This window comes from Coptis chinensis, chromosome 1, assembly GCF_015680905.1.
Source record: "Coptis chinensis isolate HL-2020 chromosome 1, ASM1568090v1, whole genome shotgun sequence".
NCBI lineage: Eukaryota > Viridiplantae > Streptophyta > Magnoliopsida > Ranunculales > Ranunculaceae > Coptis > Coptis chinensis.
The window spans coordinates 17,183,144-17,203,290 of record NC_141456.1 but is presented as its reverse complement, the minus strand read 5'-3'; positions in this window follow the sequence as shown (position 1 = coordinate 17,203,290).

The following is a 20,147-nucleotide window of genomic DNA, read 5'->3' as shown; positions in this document are numbered from 1 at the left end:
GCTTTCATTTTACTAGGTTGCGTCATAGGAAATATTGGTGCTTGATTGTGTTTGGATATGTTTTCTGTGATATTTATTTATGGAATGATCCACAACTATTTCGGTTGTTGATATATGATAAACTGCATGTTCATACATATGTTTAGATAAGTCTCGAGTATCTGACTATAAACGACTCAACTTTTGTGTTTGGTGCATTTCCTTTCATTTCCATATATTGGTGAGTGCACCATTAAAGTAACTGGGCCCTCCCTACGGAGTGTGTGGCTGTAAGTACCGGATCCTAAGTCCACGTTTAAACATAATTCATGTTTTCCACTCTTGCATGTTTTCTCGGATTTTTGAGTCATGTTTCTCTATGGGGTGAATTATGTCCTTCTTGTTCATTGTTTTTTTTTTAAAATTAAAATATATATATATATATATATATATATATATATATATATATATATATATATATATATATATAAAGAATAAACATAGTAATATAGGAAGTCTCGAAATCGACTTTAAAAGACCCCATCGCTAAAACAAATTTTCTAAGCTCCGTTGTAAAAAATTTGTTTGGGGGTGGGGTGTTCATGTTTCCGTCCTAGAATGTTTATGTCCCATTACAGTTGCTTAGGCCGTTTAATTGTATTACGATTCGGGTTGACATAATCCATGATTTTAGAGTCCAATTGGTCGCATAACGTACGTCATGCACGCACTTCGAGACATTTTCCACTATCTTATATGTCATCCACGGTTGGAATAGAGTGTTTTATGGATCATTGGATTGGAAATTCTCTCCTGATCATTTCCATAACTCATTCGCAAAAATCGGACTGGTAACGAAGCGGCAATTTTGATTGGAAGTTTCGCGAAAAATCGAAAAAAATCACAAATTTCGATTTGGGCTTGGGCCCAACCCACGCCCAACCCGCACCCACCGACAGTGCACCCGCGCCCTTACCTTCACCAACAGTTGCGATCATCTTCCACAATCCGCCATTAACGCCCAAAGCTTAAAACAAAACCTAAAAAAAAAAAAAAAATAAAAGAAAACCTAAATTAACCCACGCCCACAATCAATACCCAACCCAAATCGACTCCAAACGCGCTCTACCACCACCTCCACCAAATTAAATAAGCAAAACCACCGAAATTCCAAATTTTGTTTTTGCCGCGACCACCACCACCACCACCACCACCACTGTTTGTTTCCAGTTGGTCGATTAACAACCCACCACCACATCCCATTTAAACCCCCACTACATTCCAAACACCAATGGCTCAACAACGCCGAATTTTGTCGGAGCAAGCTTTTACAGGCGACCACTTCGCGCCGTTTTACGGTGACGAAATGATCAGTCGAGACTGGAATAGCTTGTGGTACTCGACTGAAGCCTATTACCATGAGGACTTAGTTCGACGGTTCTACAATATGAGGGAGTTGGAAGGGACGAGGATTTTTGTTGTGGTGGTGAAGAGGAGGAAGGAAGTGACGACTGGGTTGTTGGCTGAGATTCTAGGCATCCCGCCTAGAATCCATTTGGATGTCACGTTGCAGGAGTCCCAACATAATGGGGTAGAGCCATTGATGAACGAGACAGTTACTGAAGGGAACTACAATGCGAGGTCGCATTGTGTTCGTCAGGCTTCCCTTAGGACCAACCAGCTGGCTGCAGCTCAGTGGATTGGTCGGAACGTCCTGGGGAAGGAGAAGGTCAGCGACTTATCGCCCGAAACTGCCTCCACATCTTATGGATACTCCTCCAGAGCAGAAGTATGAGTTCGCATCTTGGAGTTTTACTTAGCATGATTAGGGGAGTAGGGAAGTCTGTTGCCCCTCCCCCTGTGTTGATAACCAAGATCATGTTGAAGTTGAGAGCAGCTCAGGCGACCGATAGGACTTACATCACCCTACACCGTAACCCTCGCGATCTATAAAGAGTGTGTCCAACGAGTTTGGAGGTTGGCCGAGGATAGAGAAGAAGAAGAAGAGGATGGTGGAGATCGAATGCCGAGGAGGCCGGGGAAATCAGAATGCCTTGAGGATGAGGAGGATTTGACTTGTTTTGATGCGGATGCCTTGGAGAGGTGTTGGTCGACGCAGAACGCATGGCTGTGATTCATCGTGGCATCGCGCTCGCTTCAACACCATCTCGCGAAGACCTCTCGGACTCGACTCGACAGCAACGATGCATCATAACTTCGAGATCCGCATTACGAGAGAGAGGATGAGAGGTGGGAACAGATGAGGGCCGAGCTAGAAGCTCAGCGCCAGTTCCGGGAAGAGATGCTTACGCGATTCCCACCTCACGGGGACTCTCCTTCTGAGGACACACCATCGAGGCACGAGCGTCGTCGCCGAAAGACGAATGGTGCTGGCCCATCAGGAGCCCAAGAGCAGTATCCGAACTGTGTGCCCTCCGCTACCAGTACCGGAGTAGTTAGGGATAGCATCGTTTGATGTTTTTATGTTTATTTGTAGTTTCATTATTGTTATTTATTTTAATGTAAGTTTTATTTCCGTAATTTGAATTTTGTAGTGAAATGTACTCCGAATGAAAATTTTAATATAATGCGGTTATTTTTATTATGCGTGGTTGTCTCATATTGATCCCACCTTCCCAAATTGTTTGGGGGTGGTTTTATCTATTCCAGCATGATTTTTATATAACCCTCGTGTTAGAATTTATTGTGGAGTCAAGGTGAAAATATGGCCGTTTAGGCATATCCAGGAATAAGTATAAGGGTAGGATGAAATCTAGATTAAATAGGTAGATTCTATCATAAATTCAACCTAAAAGATACTAGGTTTGAATTAGAATCAAGATAATGAGTTGTTTCCGTTTTCGGGTTTGGAAATTTTAGGATTTCCGGAAACTGCCGTAATTAGTTTTGGCAACTTCCCGATCTGTTTTAGCAACTTAAAACCTATATAAACTTCATACATTCTACACTCACAACTCACACTACACCTAAACTCCATCACTCACCTTTCACTCCCACGATTCCCACGTTTTGGCTCATTTTCCTAGTTTCAGCAACTCCAAGCTTTCGCCTCTCTACAGGGACTCTTTTCGCATGATATTTTTTCTGAATTTTTGTCGAGCGCATTCAGGCGCAAGCCGAAGCGACGACTAGGCCAAACACTGGAAATTCCAACTATTCAGAGCGACTTTTCGCTTCTATCGAGTGCACTCGCCCTATCGAGTGCACTCACCGACTTCCGCGGGACGTAAAAATTTCCAGTTTTATGCGGGAAGTATCCGGATCATTCGCAGCTATTCCAGAGCGTAAGTTTGAGATGACATCTCCAACATTGATACCGAACAGCTCTTCAAGATTTGTTCCAAAACACTACTTATGGTGCTTGGTTTTGCGAGGCACATCACATACGCTGGGGGGAGCCGCTTTTATGGTAAGACCCGATGCACTTTATTCTCCAACACTAGCATCTTATTTTTACGATAACTGCATTTTCTTTGAAAGACCGGATGGAGAACACCCATCAACATTGATAATGAACCAATGGAAATTACCGTGTTCTTGCTAGCATTTGTTCTCGACTTGCTATGCATTTGAAATACAAGACCCATGGTGCTATTGGGTAGATAATATGTATGTCTACACTTACGAAGTTCTTGCATGAGTCGTGACGGCGCAGGCATTTTCCGTGATCGAGGACCAAAGGGGACTATAACGCCGCTTTTGGTAGCCCGGGTCCATGAACATAGGAACTGTTATGTTTTGGATCATGCTAAACATTTTAGGGGAATGGCGTTTTTCTTCCGCGGAATGATGCCACTTGCAGCGTTTTCCTTGCTTTTAGCCACGGGGACGATGTGTCATGACCTTCCCCGAACCTTGATGTCTAGTTTAGCTCGATCCCATAGCATGCGGCATAAGTTCCTTCTTATGCCCGCTCTAGTTTCCGTATTATGCTATGTTTCTTTCCTGCTTTTTTGTACACGCGTTTCACGGATTGGATTACACGGCATTAACGCATGCGACCCACTAATAGTATTATTCGATCCTTCCGCGTAATGATTTGGCAAGGGTGGAGGATACAACCTCATCGTTGCACCCTACACCCCATCAGCACTCAAGTGGCTCTTAATAGGTTAGCAATAATAGATGATAAATGGCGGAAGCCCGGCAAATTATCATGGCATGGCAGATCTAAAGGAACCTCACTTCTTTATGGAAGAAGAGGATGAGTAAGATGATGAGTAACGGGGAGATAAGGTAAGTTTTCATTCTAGTTAGTTTTCGCTTATGTCCCAAACAATTTCATTCTTGTTAACCCCATAATGGGTAGAACTCGTATAGAGTTACGCTTTTATTTCCTATATTAGTACGTTCTAACTTTGTTTTATAGATATCCCCTGAATTTCACGCAGCGTTTCAATGGTATTTTTCCTACCCTCTTTATTTAAATGCTTTGAGGACAACGATGCTTCTTGTTGGGGGGGCATAGAAACACGTGTAATTAAGGCATCCTGATAGGATATAGATAGAGTTAATATGCATTTGTTTTCTAGTTAAAATTCTAAAAATTCAAAAATATAAATAAATAAGTTCATGCTATACACTTAGGAATAGTGGTATTGTTTTCCTTCTCTATGCTCTTAACAATCTAGAAATCTCCGTAGCTTTTGCATCGAATAATTTTTAGAAACATAGGTTAATATGTAGATAATAATCTTTGCATCTATTTATAAATATATTACATGAGTATCGATGATTGTTAGCGGTAAGTTTTCAAATCTAGGCTAGAGTACTTATTTTACAAATCCTCGTGAGAATATAGCCTAAAAGCCTTATATGAGCTTTAAACATTTGAGAAATGACACAAGGGAGAAGTAAAATCCGGATAGAGATATCACATGTCCACTTGCTTGATCACTAAACCATATCCTAAGCGAGAATTTAGGCCCTCTTTGGATCGATATAGCTAGAAATTCAAACCTATGAATTACTTTCCGCTAGTCGCCCCTCTGAGCATTTCTTTAGCCTTTCATAAACCAGAAATCCTTTACCCTGTTACCAAAAAAAAAAAAAAAAAATAAATATATATATATATATATATATAACCTACCCAATTAAGATAAGTCTGAGAATAGAATGAGGAATATATATATATATATATATATATATATATATATATATATATATATATATATATATATATATATATATATATATATATTCAACCTACCCAATTAAGATAAGTCCGAGAATAGAATGAGGAAGAAAGAAGAAGAGAAAACCCGTGTAAACAAAAAGTTAGTTAATTGCTTCAGAAAAAAAAAAAAGAAGTTTCCATCCAAAGAAAAGAAAAATAAAAATAGAAATAAAATAAAAACTCCAAAAAAAAAAAAAGAATAAAAGGGAGTCAAAAGCCAAAGTAAATAAAAAGGAAAAAAATATGGCTAAGGATGGAAACAAAGTATAGAAGCAAAAGAAAATAACAAGGTTTTTCTAAGTTACATAATATGAAGACTCTATTATCTCGGACTTGTCTTTTTGAATATCCATTTCCTTCCTTCTTAAACCATCTCCTAATCCCCCAGAACACCTAATAAAGACCTCTAGCTCAATTAGGAATAGGTTAGTGTGATAGTAAGTGGCAGATGTGTTTGATCGACTCGCTTCCTTGTTGTCATTGAGATTGTAAGGTAAAGTGTGCCCATTTCAAGACTAGAGTATAAAACTTGAGTGAAAAATCAAAGTGTTGTATCTTGACTATTATTGTGAGAACCTACTTAAGGACGCTATTCCGAGTTTCAGAAACGGATCTGCTATTGCATTTCATAGTATTACTCATTGTATATATGTTTATTGTAGATGATTGATTATTATGCATATATTAGCTTACGTTTCGACTTGATTACTCTATATGCATTGCTAATGAGAGGTATAGATAATTTGGAGCATGAATAAGGAAACAATAGTTTTATTTCTTAGTCGTTGTAGTATAGATGAAGTTTGTGAGTACCTTCTTTCGAAAACTCTCACGAGGTTATAACTCGGCCCACTAGGGAATTCCTAGTGGTTTAAGGCCTTGTCATTCGATATGGTCAATGCAATCGCGACTCAAATAAACGAGTAGTTAGAACTCCATTTTTGGTCACTTATTCTAATTTCTCATCTTTGCTTGAGGACAAGCAAAATGCTGTTTGGGGGTGGTTTGATAAGAGCCCAAAACTGTAGTTTTAACCCTGTAACAGACATACTTTTAGACCAATTAGGTGAGTAATAATTAAGAGTTAACACTGATTACATATTTTTATGCATTTCAGGCTTCAAAGTCCATTATGTGCAGAAATGTGCCACTTTAGCGAGATAAAGGAGCAAAGGTCGGTTACTAAGGAGTTCCGTGATTAAAGGCCAAGATTCAAGAAGACAAAGCCTTTCTAAAGCCCGGTCAAAAGCTGAAAAGTCGACGCGGGCAGAAACAGCACACAAAGTCAGCAGAACTTCCGAAGGCCATATCTTTGGACTCAGACCTCGGAATGGGGCCTACCTTATGTCAAAACGACCGGCTCAGAAAGAGCTTTCCAATGGTCTAAGCCGTGATCCAATCAGAGGAGCAGAAGTGGACGAAACATCTGTTGAAGGAAACTGCATCTGAAGAGGCCTTTTTGGACTGAAAGAATTGGGTTTTGGGCCTGATTCTCTAGCCCAAAACATGGCTCCAAGCCCATGCACGATTTTTGGATCTGAAAGTATAAAAACAAAAGCTTAGCTCTTTGTTAATGGTAGATTTTTGAGTAGAGAATAGTAGATTTTTAGGCTAGAAAATAAAGGAGCTTAGAATAGAAAGTAGCCATTAGAATAGCTTCTAGATCTAGATTTAATTATTTTAATTAAGTTTAATTTCAAATCCAATTCTTGTTTTAGATTAAACTATTAGAATCATTACTCTTAATTAGTTTGATTAATAAAATAGCTAGTTGTTAAATTTCGATTCTTGTCATTTACATTTGTGTTAGATCTGATTCATTTACTACTTGTTATTCAATTCTTAGTTATTAATTAGATTTTAATTATTGTTTAATTTAGATTAGTAAATTTCAATTCTTATATCATGTTTAGTTTAACTTTAATCGGAAATGATTCTCGGCTAAACCTCCATTAGAGGGGGTTGAGAAGCCTTGATGAAAGCTTGATTCCGACTCATCGTAGAATCGTCGTAATTTCCTTTCCACTCTAGAAACGATTAGTTCACCATGAGAATGGGTTTAATCGTTCACATGCTAGTTATGAATTGGTAGGAATGCCATGTGTAATTAGGGATTAGGAAGAACCAATTGTTCTGTGAAGCAGTTCAATTCGGATTACGACGATTCGTCGTTAATAGGATTAAGTCGAGTTAAGGTGGAATCAATCCCCCTCTAACTCGTTATCATCGAATCAACGTAGCATTCCCTTAGTTATTTTGATAACCGACTAGTTGCATCTTGTGGGTAGTTGCATCGTAGTCTAGTTGCCTTTTCGTAAATCTCTCATTAGACTTTTGAGTTAAGAGTACTTATACGTAGAGAACATTAACATGCGAAAGGACTAGGAGTGGAACGAACTTCCTACTCCACTATATCTCATAGGATTGAGAGTAGAATCTTTGATAAGCATATAGGATCATAAATAGTTTTAGTTTACTTTACGTTTTTGAGTTTCATCGTTCATTTTAAGTAGGTAAGCTATTCAATTTTATCATTACCAATACCCCAGATCGAAAGTAACCATAAAACTTCTTCCCGACCACTTCTTCTTTCATGGGGGGTTCAAATGACGTTCGAGGTTCAGAAGTCTTTGCGTTATCCTCCAAATGGATACGATGAGTGCATACATTAGGGTCAATTCCTTTAATGTCATTAGGGGACCAACCAATCTTGAACGATGTTCCCTAATCACCACGATCAAAGCGTGTCTCTTCCTCCTTAGATAACAGAGAAGATATAATTACCGGATGACTACCATCCGGATCAAGTTGAATATACTTTAACTCAGGAGAAAGAGGTTTAAGCACCGGGGTGGAAGAAATATCGATAAATGCTTCTGGAGGGTCCTCATTTTAAGTAATGAATACTTGCTTAGGCAGCAGGTCTTCAAACTCTGTAGATGGAACAACATAAGGGTCTACGATTTGTGTAGACTCGAAGATTGTGTTGACTTCCTCTAAGTATGAGTCATCGACAAAATCTGAATTTCCAAAAGAAAGAAATTTATGCATATGGTTTTCTGGAAACGTGTTATTAAAGTAATCTTGAGCTAAACTCTCGATCATGCTAATCTCCCCATCTATAGACGAATCTGGTAACTATTTCATCATTTTAAAAACATTTACCTCAATAGAAAGATGACCAAAAGATAAGGATATCGAACCATCGCGGCAATTTATAAGCACATTGGCAGTCGCCAAGAAGGGACGCCCTAAGATGATCGGAATAGAGTCGTTAGCGACTTCTGTATTGAGGATAACAAAATCAGTAGGATAGTAGAAATCCTGGACCTTAACAAACACGTTTTCAACCACACCCTTAGGGTACTTAATAGATCGATCCGCTAATTGCAACATCATTTTAGTAGGTTACATCTCTTATAGACTTATTTGTTTGTATAGATAATACGGGAGTAAGTTAACACTCGCCCCCAAGTCTAGTAAAGTAGTCGTCGTGTGGGAATCTCCTAAGGTACATCAGATAAAGGGGCGACGTGGTCCTTGTACTTAATGATTCCATTATGTTCTGATAAAGTTGGAAACTGTTCAGTTAGAAAGGCGTCTTTAGGAATATTAGTCTTACGCCTAGTAGTGCACAACTCTTTAAGAAACTTAGCGTGGTGAGGTAATTTTTTAATTGCTTCGAGAAAGGGTAGGTTTATTGTTAGATTTTTGAAAACTTTCCTAATCTCGTCGAAGTTTGTATCCCTGTTTAATATAGCTAATTTCTGGGAAAACGGTGGTTTCTCTCTATATTTAGCGTATAGATCAACTGGGTGTCTAACCTTTGCTTTCTGTTTCTTAGGTTGTGGTTTAACTGGTACCTTTACAGGGTAGACTCATCAGTTTCTATTTCGGTATCTAGTTCAATCTCCGGTGTAGGGACTACTTGTGGGGTAACTATAGGCATAGTTATGTTGTTATCAACCACTCTCCCAGAATGGAGAGTGGTGATGACATTTAGCTCACCTACGTTTGCATTTTCCGTACTAGTATTACCGTTCACCTCAAAGGCTGTGTTTGTTGTTTTAGGATTAGTTATTGCTTGACCTGGAAACACACCTTTGGGTTGTACTTTCTCTTGAGCTAACTACTGTAAGAAAAGTTGGATGGCTTGTAAAATCTGTTGTTGAGATTGCATAAAGGTATCGAAACGATCGGATTGTAGAGGAGTGTTAGCTATAGGTTGTGTGACAGGAACTATGTCACGTTGATTATTAATTGGTGGATTTTGATAGTTATTATTATTAACCGGAATGATACCTCTATTAGCATTATAATTATTATTGTTATAATTATTATAATTACCCTGACCTTGTCCTTGACCTTGTCGTGGTGGGCCTTGGTTATAATTGTTTGCTGGCCTAACATTTTGATTATTAAACCCTGGAGGTGTTACTTGTTGATTATTTTGCCAACCGAAATTGGGGTTTTGTCTCCAAGGTGCGTTAGGTTCGCTATTAATGGAATAAACATTGTTCGGCTGTGCGGATGGATGTTCATAGACTAGAGGACAATAGGAGTCGGGATGCCCAGGACTTAAACAGAAATTATAGGGAATAGAGTTGACATCCATGACAGGGGTAGGCTTTTGTTGAATAGCAATAGCCTCTACCTTTTTAGTGAGAGATTCGATTAAGTTTTTAAGCTCAGGATCGGGTTTCATCTCAAACGTCCCGGTGGCCTTAACTGTTGAAGAAGAACTAGCGGAACGGGGGATATCGTCACTACCCCCCAGTTATTATTATGCTTTGTTTGATCTTCTAGAAATTTATAAGCCTCTGAGGCTCCTTTACTGAGGAAACTACCCTTGTTCATTATGTCAAGCACTGCTTTGTGGTGGTGTAACAGATCCCCTTGAAAAGCAATTTAACTAACGTGTCTTTTCGCGAGTTATGGTGTGGACACTCTATAAGAAGATCGGTGAAATGATTCCAAGCCTCTGAAAATGATTCATGAGGATTCTGTCAAAAGAAATGAATCTTGGAAAGCATTTCATCGGTCTTCAGTGGTGGGTAAAAATGTTTCATAAATTTCGGCCCACGAGTCCATAGAATTAGGCACTTGGGCAGTTAACCAAGACGCCGCCTTATCGGCTAAAGTGAAAGAAAACACCCTCAGTTTAATTTGTTCAGCACCAACCGTAGGATGGTGGAATATTATAAGGACTTGGTTAATCCTACGGATGTGCTGATAAGGTTTTTCATGAGCTAACCTATGAAAAATGGGTAACAAATTAAATATATTTGGGGGGATTCGGAAATCCCCCACTGGGTCTGATAGAACGATGCAAGATTTCGGGCTATCGTTCAAGACTTTGTAAAAGTCAGAGAGAGGAGACTCTCTTTCTTCAGCCATTATATCAGGTGTGGTGTGTGGTATGTGATAAGAGCCCAAAACTGTAGTTTTAACCCTTTAACAGTCATACTTTTGGACCAATTATGTGAGTAATAATTAAGAGTTAACACCGACATTTGTTTTATGCATTTCAGGCTTCAAAGTCCATTATGTGCAGAAATGTGCCACTTTAGTGAGATAAGGGAGCAAAGGTCGGTTACTAAGGAGTTCTGTGATTAAAGGCCAAGATTCAAGAAGATAAAGCCTTCCTAAAGCCCGGTCAAAAGCTGAAAAGTCGACACGGGCTGAAACAAAGACACAAGTCGTGAGAACTTCGAAAAAGTCGATCTTTGGACTCAGACCTCGGAATTGGGCCTACCTTATGTCAAAACGACCGGCTCGGAAAGAGCTTTCCAATGGTCTAAGCCTTGACCCAATCAGAGGAGCAGAAGTGGACGAAAAGTCTGTGGAAGCCAACTGCAGCTGAAGAGGCCTTTTTAGACTGAAAGAATGGGGTTTTGGGTCTGATTCTCTGGCCCAAAACATGGCTCCAAGCCCATGCACGATTTTTGGATCTGAAAGTATAAAAACCAAAGCTTAGCTCTTTGTTAATGGTAGCTAGTTAGACCTAAAATAATATAGATAATTCTAGATCTGTTTTCATTAATTAAATTAAGCTTTAGTTCCATTTTCAATTCTTGTTTTAGATTAAGTCTTTGAATCATTGTTCTTGATTGATTAGATAAATAAAATAGTTGTTTTAGCAATTTCGAATTGTGTTATTTCAATCTATTAGATCTAGTTTTAGTTATTGTTGGTTACCATCTCTTAGTTGTTAATTAGAATTTAATCATTGTTTAGTTTAGATTAGTAAATTTCGAATCTTGATAATATATATGTGTAGTTTAGATTCATATGGGAATGATTGCGGAATGATTCAAGGCTAAAACCTCCATTAGAGGGGTTGATGAAGCCTTGATGAAAACTTGGTGGTATAGTGTAGAAGCATTGTAGAATCTATTCCAATCTAGAAGGTCGTGATTCGCCATGAGAATGGGTGGACGACCTCACATGCTAGTTAGTCTTTTCGGTAGAAATGCCATGAACAATAGGGATTAGAACTTCGAATTTCTTGCCGAAGAAGAACGTAAGAATCGAGATACAAGAATCTATACTAGGTTATTAAGTTGGATTCGAGGTGGATTCAATTCCCCTCTAATCCTTTATCTAGATTCAAAACAATCATATTTCCATAGCATTAAGTAGTTAAATTCAAGTAATCAAATTCAGTAAGTATCGTAGTATATATATCACCTTCGTAAAGCTCTCATTGACTTAAGACTGATTAATTAGATTAGAAAACAATTCCATGCTAGAGCACTAGGAGTGGAACGAATTTGTTACTCCACTCTATTTTGATAGAATTGAGAGTAGAAACTTTGATAAATATAGACACGTAAAACAGTTTAGTTTTCTTTACGTTTTGAGTTCATCGCTCATTTCAGTAGTAGGAAACTATTCAATTTTATCGTTTATCAAATGGCGCGCTGCCATCTTAGTTGCACTTTAGCATTGTTTTCATAGTAGAATTAGTCATTTTTTAAGTCCCATTAAACCCACCCACCCTTGTTTGATTCATACCTGTGGTTATTCGTTTCGCGTTGAAAAATTAGGACAAAATTACACCGAAGCGATCGCTTATAAGGATGCTACCGCTCTATGTCTGGAACACACGGAAGCCGATCCGCCTCATCTTGGCGACGACCCTCACTTATTGGACTTCGAAAGCACGACCCGCCACTTATCGGACAAGGAGCCGATCACGCTTCTATGCGAAGACTCCTGCGCTCTAAGCAAAATTTTATGGATTTCAACAGTTTGTTTCAAACTTCGATTTTTAAGTTTTTCAGTGTTCTAACTTGTTATTTACACCGAACACGCGTAAACAAGACGCTATTCATAAGTTTAAACAAGGACGCTTATCAGGTATTCCTTTCTTCCATACCCGCGTCTCCGTTAGAGGTTCATACTAAATATCAAGATTGTTTGGATTGTTTTTTCGTGTTTAGACTTAGACTTGCATGAGATTAAGGTCCTGGTGGGAGAAAAACACCAAACGAATTAACCGTCAACAAACAAACATATCGAAAGTATACCAATCACAACACCTCTAACTACTATCCCACCAACCATACCGACATAATGGCTGAAGAAAAGAGAGACTCCTCTCCCGACTTCTACAAAGCTTTGGCGATAGCCCTAAATCTTGCATCGTTCTAGAAGACCCGGTGGGGGATTTTCAAATCCCCAAACATATTTAATTTGTTACCCGCTTTCCATGGTTTAGGCCATGAAAAACCTTACCAACACACGCGTGGGATTGAACAAGTCCTTACAACATTCCATCATCCTACGGTTGGTGCGGAACAAATTAAACCGAGGGTATTTCCCTTCACCTTAGCCGATAAGGCGTCTTGGTTAACGCCCAAGTCACTAACTCTGTGGACTCGTGGGCTAAACTTGTTCAGCCTATTTATGGAACATTTTTACCCACCCCTAAAAGACGGATAAGATGCTATCCAAGATTCATTTTTCTTCCACGTAACCCTCATGAATCATTTTCTCGAGGCTTGAATCGCTTCACCGACCGCTTATAGAGTGTCCACACCATAACCTAGCAAAAGACACGTTAGTTCGCGGTGCCTTTTTCAAAGGACTTCAACATCACCATAAAGAAGTCCTTGACATAATGAATGGGGTAGTTTCCTAAGTAAAGGAGCCTCTGAGGCTTACAAATTTTTAGAAGAACAAACTAAACTAAATAACAATGGGGGAGTGATGATATCCCCCCGCTAGTTCTTCTTTAATGCTTAAAGCCACGGTATGTTTGAGATGAAACCCGATCCGTAACTTAAAAATTTAATCGAATCTCTAACTAAAAGGTAGAGGCTATTTCTATTCAACAAAAGCCTATTCCCGCCATGAATGTCAACTCCAACCCATGTAATTTATGTTTGAGTCCCCGAAAGCACCCGACTCCTATTGTCCTCTCGCCTATGAACAACAACAAGTAGAGCAAGATAATGTTTGTTCCATTAATAACTATCCTATTCCTAATGCCCCATGGAGACAACATCCCAACTTTAGTTGGCTTAAACAATCAACAAGTTACAACTCCAGGGCTTTAATAACCAAAATGTTAGGCAAGCAAACAACTATAATCAAGCTCCACCTAGTAAAGGACAGGGACAAGGTCAAGGAACTTATAATAATTATAACAACCAAAGCTAAACCACGACAAGGTGTAAGACAAGGTCGAATAATTATAATAGTTATAATACCAATAGAGGTCTCGTTCCGTTAACAATAGTAACTATCAAAACCCACCCATAAATAATCGAGATAGTTCGGTCGCCGCACACGTGACTACTACACCTACACAAACCGGACCGTGATCGACGCTTTTTTATACAAAGTTACCTAACAACTTTTCCAATCAATGACTCAATCAAACCAACAGATATTACAATCCATAAATCAGGGCATACAACAGTTAGCCCAAGAGAAAGCCCAACCAAAAGGCGTGTTTCCAAGACAAGCTATACCAAACCCTAAAACAACAAACACAGCCTTTGAGGTAAACGGTAACACTAGTACGAAAACAACAATAGTAGGTGACCTGAATGCCATCACCACTCTCCGTTCGGGAAGAGTGGTTGATAACAAAGTAACTATGCCTATAGTTACCCCATCAGTACTCCCTACATCGGATATCGAACTAGATACCGAAGTAGAAACCCGAAGAGCCTACCACCGTAGGAGAGGTACCGCTTAAACCACAACCTAAGAAACGAGAAAGCCAAGGTTACACATCAAGTCGAGCCATACACTAAATATAGAGCTAAACCACCGCTCTCAAAAAAAATTAGCCATGCTAACTAGGGATACAAACTTTGAGGAGATTAGGAACGTTTTCAAGAATCTAACGATAAACCTTCCTTTTCTCAAGCTATTAAAAGCTACCTAATCACGCTTAAGTTTCTTAAAGAGTTGTGCACTACTAGGTGTAAAACCAACATACCTAAAGACGCTTTTTTAACCGAACAATTCCCAACTTTATCCGAAAATAATGGAATTGTTAAGTACAAGGACCCCTGGTTGTCCTATTGTAAAATGCACCTTAGGAAATTCCCACACGACGCACCGCTTTATTAGACTGGGGCGAAGTGTTAACTTACTCCCCGTGATACTTGTATAAACAAATAGGTCACGTGAAATGCAACCTACAAAAAATAACGTTGCAATTAGCGGACGTGTCAATTAAGTATCCTAAGGGTGTAGTGGAAAACGTTTGTTAAGGTTCGTGGATTTCTACTATCCCGCTGATTTTGTTATCCTCAATACGAAGTTGCTAATGACTGCATCGATCATCTTAGTATGCCCTTTTTAGCAACCGCCAACGACTTATTAATTGCCGCGATGGTAAGATGTCCTTATCTTTTGGCCATTCGGTTGAGGTAAATGTTTTCAAGATGATGAAACAATTACCGATTCGCCTATAGATGGGGAGGTTAGCATGATCGAGAGCTTAGCTCAAGATTATTTTAACAACACGTTTCCCGAAAACAATATGTACAAATTCCTTTCCTTTGAAAGTCAGATTTTGTAAATGACTCCTACTTAGAGGAAGTCAACACCATCCTTGAGTCCACACAAGTTGTAGACCCTTCGGGTTGCTCCTTATATCGAAAGTATGAAGACTTGCTACCTAAGCACGCCTTCATTATGCAAAAAATGAAGACCCGAATTTAAACATCTAGTGATTTTCCTTCCACCCCAAGCTTAAACCCCTTCCCCGTGAGTTAAAATATATACCACTTGATCCCGATGGTAATCATCCGTAATTATATCTTCTCTCTATATCTAAGGATGAAGAGACACGTTTAATCCGGGTGATTAGGGAACATCGGTTCGCATTGGTTGGTCCCTAGTCGACATTAAGGGAATTGACCCTAGTGTTTGCACTCATCGATCCATTTGAGGATAACGCAAGACTTTCGCGAACCTCGCCGCTTGAACCCCGCTATGAAAGAGGTGGTTAGGGAAGAAGTCTTACGATTACTCGACGCGGGTATCATATACCCAATCCTCGATAGCGAATGGGTCAGCCCCATTCATGTAGTTCCTAAGAAATCGGGGAGTTACCATGGTTCGTGAACGGAAAGGGTGACTATGTTGTCACACAAGGTCCTATGAAATGGAGGATCCAGATTGATTACGTGACGCTTAAATGCTATGACACTAAAGGATCACTTTCCTTTACCTTTTATAGATCAAATGCTCGAACGCCTTAGCCGGGTCATGCTTTTTATTGTTTTTCGGATGGCTACTCGTGCTATTTTCAGATTATTATTGATATTGATGACCAAGAAAAGACTACCTTCACATGTCCCTTCGAACGATGCCTATAAACTAATGCCTTTTGGCCTTTGTAATGCTCCCCGAACCTTCCAAATGTGTATGCTTCATATATTTAGTGACATGGTAGAGCACTTTATGGATGTTTTCATGGATGATTTTTCTATCTATGGAGACTCCTTCACAGATCGCTTTGTCTAACCTCGCCTAAGGTTTTGACAAGGTGTGAAGAAAAGAGCCTCGCTTTTAAACCGGGAAAAGTGTCATTTCATGGTGAAAAAGGGCATAGTACTAGGTCACATTGTATCTAGTGATGGCATCAAGTAGATAAGGCCAAACTAGATAAGATAGCGACTTTACCTAAAACCACGGACTGTCCGCGGATATTAGAGCCTTTCTAGGCCATGAGGTGTTTTATAGGCGATTTATCAAAGACTTCTAGAAAATAGCTAGGCCTTTAACTAATCTGCTTTTGAAAGATGCAATATTTGATTTTAATTTTAACGTGAAGCAGGCTTTTGAAACTTTAAAAGCCACCCTAACCCTCGCACCAATTATACACCTCCCCGATTGGTCTAAACCTTTCGAACTCATGTGTGATGCTAGTGACTATGTAGTTGGTGCGCCTTTGGGACAAAAACTAGATAATAAGTCCATCGTCATTTATTATGCTAGTAAAACATTAAACGATGCTCAACTAAAATTATTCAACTACGAAAAAGAATTCTTAGCCGCCATTTATGCTTTAGATAAGTTTCATCCTTATTTGGTTGGTTCTAAAACTTTAGTTTACACGGACCATGCAATTTTTTAAGTACCTTCTTGCAAAGAAGGATGCTAAGCAGAGATTAATCCGATGGATCCTTCTCCCGCAAGAGTTCACATTAGAAATAAAAGGACAAAAGAGGGTCGAAAACCTAGTTGCCGACCACTTATCTAGACTCACAAACGACGATCGATCGATTCGAGTCCATACTGGGACTCTTTTTTCCGATGAGCATCTCAGATGCCATTTTTTCAAAGACCATGGTATGTCGACATTGTAAATTACCTAGCGGCTGATGTTATGCCTTATAATTGGTCAAGAAATGAACGAAGAAGTTTTTGGCCGAGTTAAGTTATACCACTTGGGATGAGCCCTACCTTTTAAGTATCAGGCGGATCGATTATTCGTCGTTGTATTCCCCGGTGGGAATATAATGAAGTTCTATCGTTTCGCCATGACAAAGAGTGTGGTGGCCATTTTTAGTGGGATGAAAACAGCCGCTAAAGTTCTTCAATGTGGATTTTATTGGCCTACCCTTTTAAGGATGCCCAAGTGCATTGCAAGACGGTATTCGTTGCCAACAACTTGGGCTTAATCACGGCGTAATATGATGCCATTAAATCCAATCTTGATAGTAGAAATTTTCGACGTGCCCGGGGCAATGATTTCATGGGTCCTTTCCGGTTTCCCACGGTTTCATTTATATTCTAGTTGCCGTGGACTACGGTCTAAATGGATAGAGGCCCTAGCTTTGCCGTAGCAATGACCATAAGACCGTGGTATTTTTATCAAAGAATATATTTTCTCTCGGTTTGGCATTTCAAAGCCATCATTAGTGATGGTGGAACACATTTTGCAACAGAGTTGTTGCATCCCTAGTGAAAAAGTATGGAGTTACACACAAAGTAGCAACTCCTTATCATCCACAAACTAGCGGACAAGTAGAAGTTTCTAATAGGAAATCAAAAAGATTTTAGAAACAATCGTAAACCCCGATAGGGAAAGACTGGTCAAAGCGTTTATCGGATGCCTTATGGGCGTATTGAACCGCTTTCAAAACTCCTATAGGTATGTCTCCCCTTTAGACTTGTTTTGGGAAATCATGTCATTTGCCCGATTGAATTAGAGCACCGTGCTCGTGGGCTATCAAAAGCCTTAACTTCAATATTGATGAGGCAGGTGTCAAACGCAAGTTGCAATTGAATGAGCTTGAAGAAACCGTAGTGATTCGTGACGATCGCAAGAAAGGATTATAAAGCTAACATGAAACGTGTTCATGATAAGCATATCTTGCGAAAGAGTTAAGTAGTCGGTCAAAAGGTTTTGCTTTACAACTCCCCGTCTACATATTTTCCCAGAAAACTAAAACCCGCGTTGGTCCGCCCCTTTCGTTATCAAGTCACCCCTTTACGGGGCAATCACCTTGGTAAATCCAAACGACAACAAGATTACCTTTCAAGTTAATGGTCAACGGTTAAAACATTTTCACTTAACTTTCGCCCCCTCGATGTAGGAAGTCCTTTTACAGACCCCGTCTATGAGGATCGACCCTTGTCATTTGGTGTACTTACTTTCATTTCCATATACTGATAAGTGCACCATTCAGGTAACCGGGCCCTCCCGATGGAGTGTGTGGCTGTAAGTACCGGATCCTAAGTCCACAGTTCATATAATTCACGTTTTCCACTTTTGCATGTTTTCTCGGTTTTTGAGTCATGTTCCTCTAATGGGTTGAATTATGTATTTATTGTTTTTCGTGTTTCTTATAATAAACAAATAAAAATAAAATTAAAATTTTAAAATCATAGAAATAGCAATCCAACAAGTCTTGGGAATCGACTTTTAAACGACCACGTTGTAAAAACAAATTTTGTGTTTAAAAATTCGTTTGGGGGTGGGCGGTCGATCTTTCCATCGGGATTGCTCGAACTTTCCATTGGTTTTGTTTAGGCCCATTACTTGTAGTTCAATTGGGTTGACGTAATCTAAACTTAGATTTCCTTCGCTCGCGATAACTTACGCCACACACGCGCTTCGAGGCGTTCTTCCACCCTCTTATACGTCACCCATGGTTGGAATTGAGTGTTTTATGGATCGTTGGATTGGAAATTCTACCGATCATTTCCATAACTCATTCGCCAAAATCGGGCCAAGAACGGCGGCAAATTGAGTTTGAATTTGCACGAAAAATCGGAAATTTCGAATTCAAACCGGGCTTGGGCCCAAACCGACGCACGACGGTCGTCACCTTCCTTCAAAAACCGCGACGCGGTTGTTTCCACTTTCATCCCGCCGGTTACAAGTTAAATAAAATTTTGGAAACCAAAATAAAAAATAAATATAGAGAGGGGAAGAAAACCTAACTACACCTACACCAAGGAAATCAAATCCACCTAAATCTTCTCTAAACAATCATCACCGCCAACCCAACTTCAAAAAACAGCCAACAATTATAGTTTCCACCACCACCACCACCACCACCGCCACCAACGCCGTTTTTAGTAGTTTTCTTCAAAACTCGCCTCCCCCACAGTCTACAAACCATTAGTAGTCTAAGAAATTTCAATGGCGCTACGACGTAGAATTTTGCCGGAACACGCGTTTGCTTCCGACAGTTTCGCGCCATTTTACGACGCGGAGATGTTCAAGAGACATTGGAACGGACTGTTGTACTCAACTGAGGAGTTCTATCACTATGATTTGGTAGAACAGTTTTATAAAAAGCGAGAATTGGAAGGGGATAGGATTTTCATAAAGTTAGGAGGAACGCGGAGAGAAGTAACGAGACAGTTGTTAGCTGAACTGTTAGGAATTACGCTTGAAAGCAACCTAGTAACGACAATTCAGGAATCCCAAGATATCGGAGTTCCCGCTTTGATGAAGGATCTTGTCGTGGAGGGTGAATACAATCCGACATCCCATTCGTCCGCCATCATTTCTCGAACCAATCAACCGGGTCAGAGCTCGGTGGATTGGTAGGAACGCCCCTCGGGAAAGACAAAGTCGCTGATATCGGCCCGCAATGTCCGCGACGTTCTCGGATTTTGCAAACAAAGAAGTATAATTTCTGCATCCTTGATTTAATGTTTAATGTGATTCGAGGAGTGGGGAAGAGTTTAGCCTCTTCCCGTGATTGATCACTAAGATCATGCTCTCCTTTAGAGCTGCCGCAAGATCCGCTCCTATTAAGATCAAATTGCATTCTAATGCAAGTATCTATATGGATTGCATCCAAGAGACTTGGCCGTTTGTCCAAGAAAAAAATGGATGAGTCGGAGGATGAAAGGGAAGATATGACATGTCCGGATGAAGATGCATTAGAGAAGTGTAATTTAATGTAGAACGATGCAAGTGTTGCAAACCGCCTTCGGCGCGCGTTATGGTATCTCGTGGAGATATCCGAAATAGAGG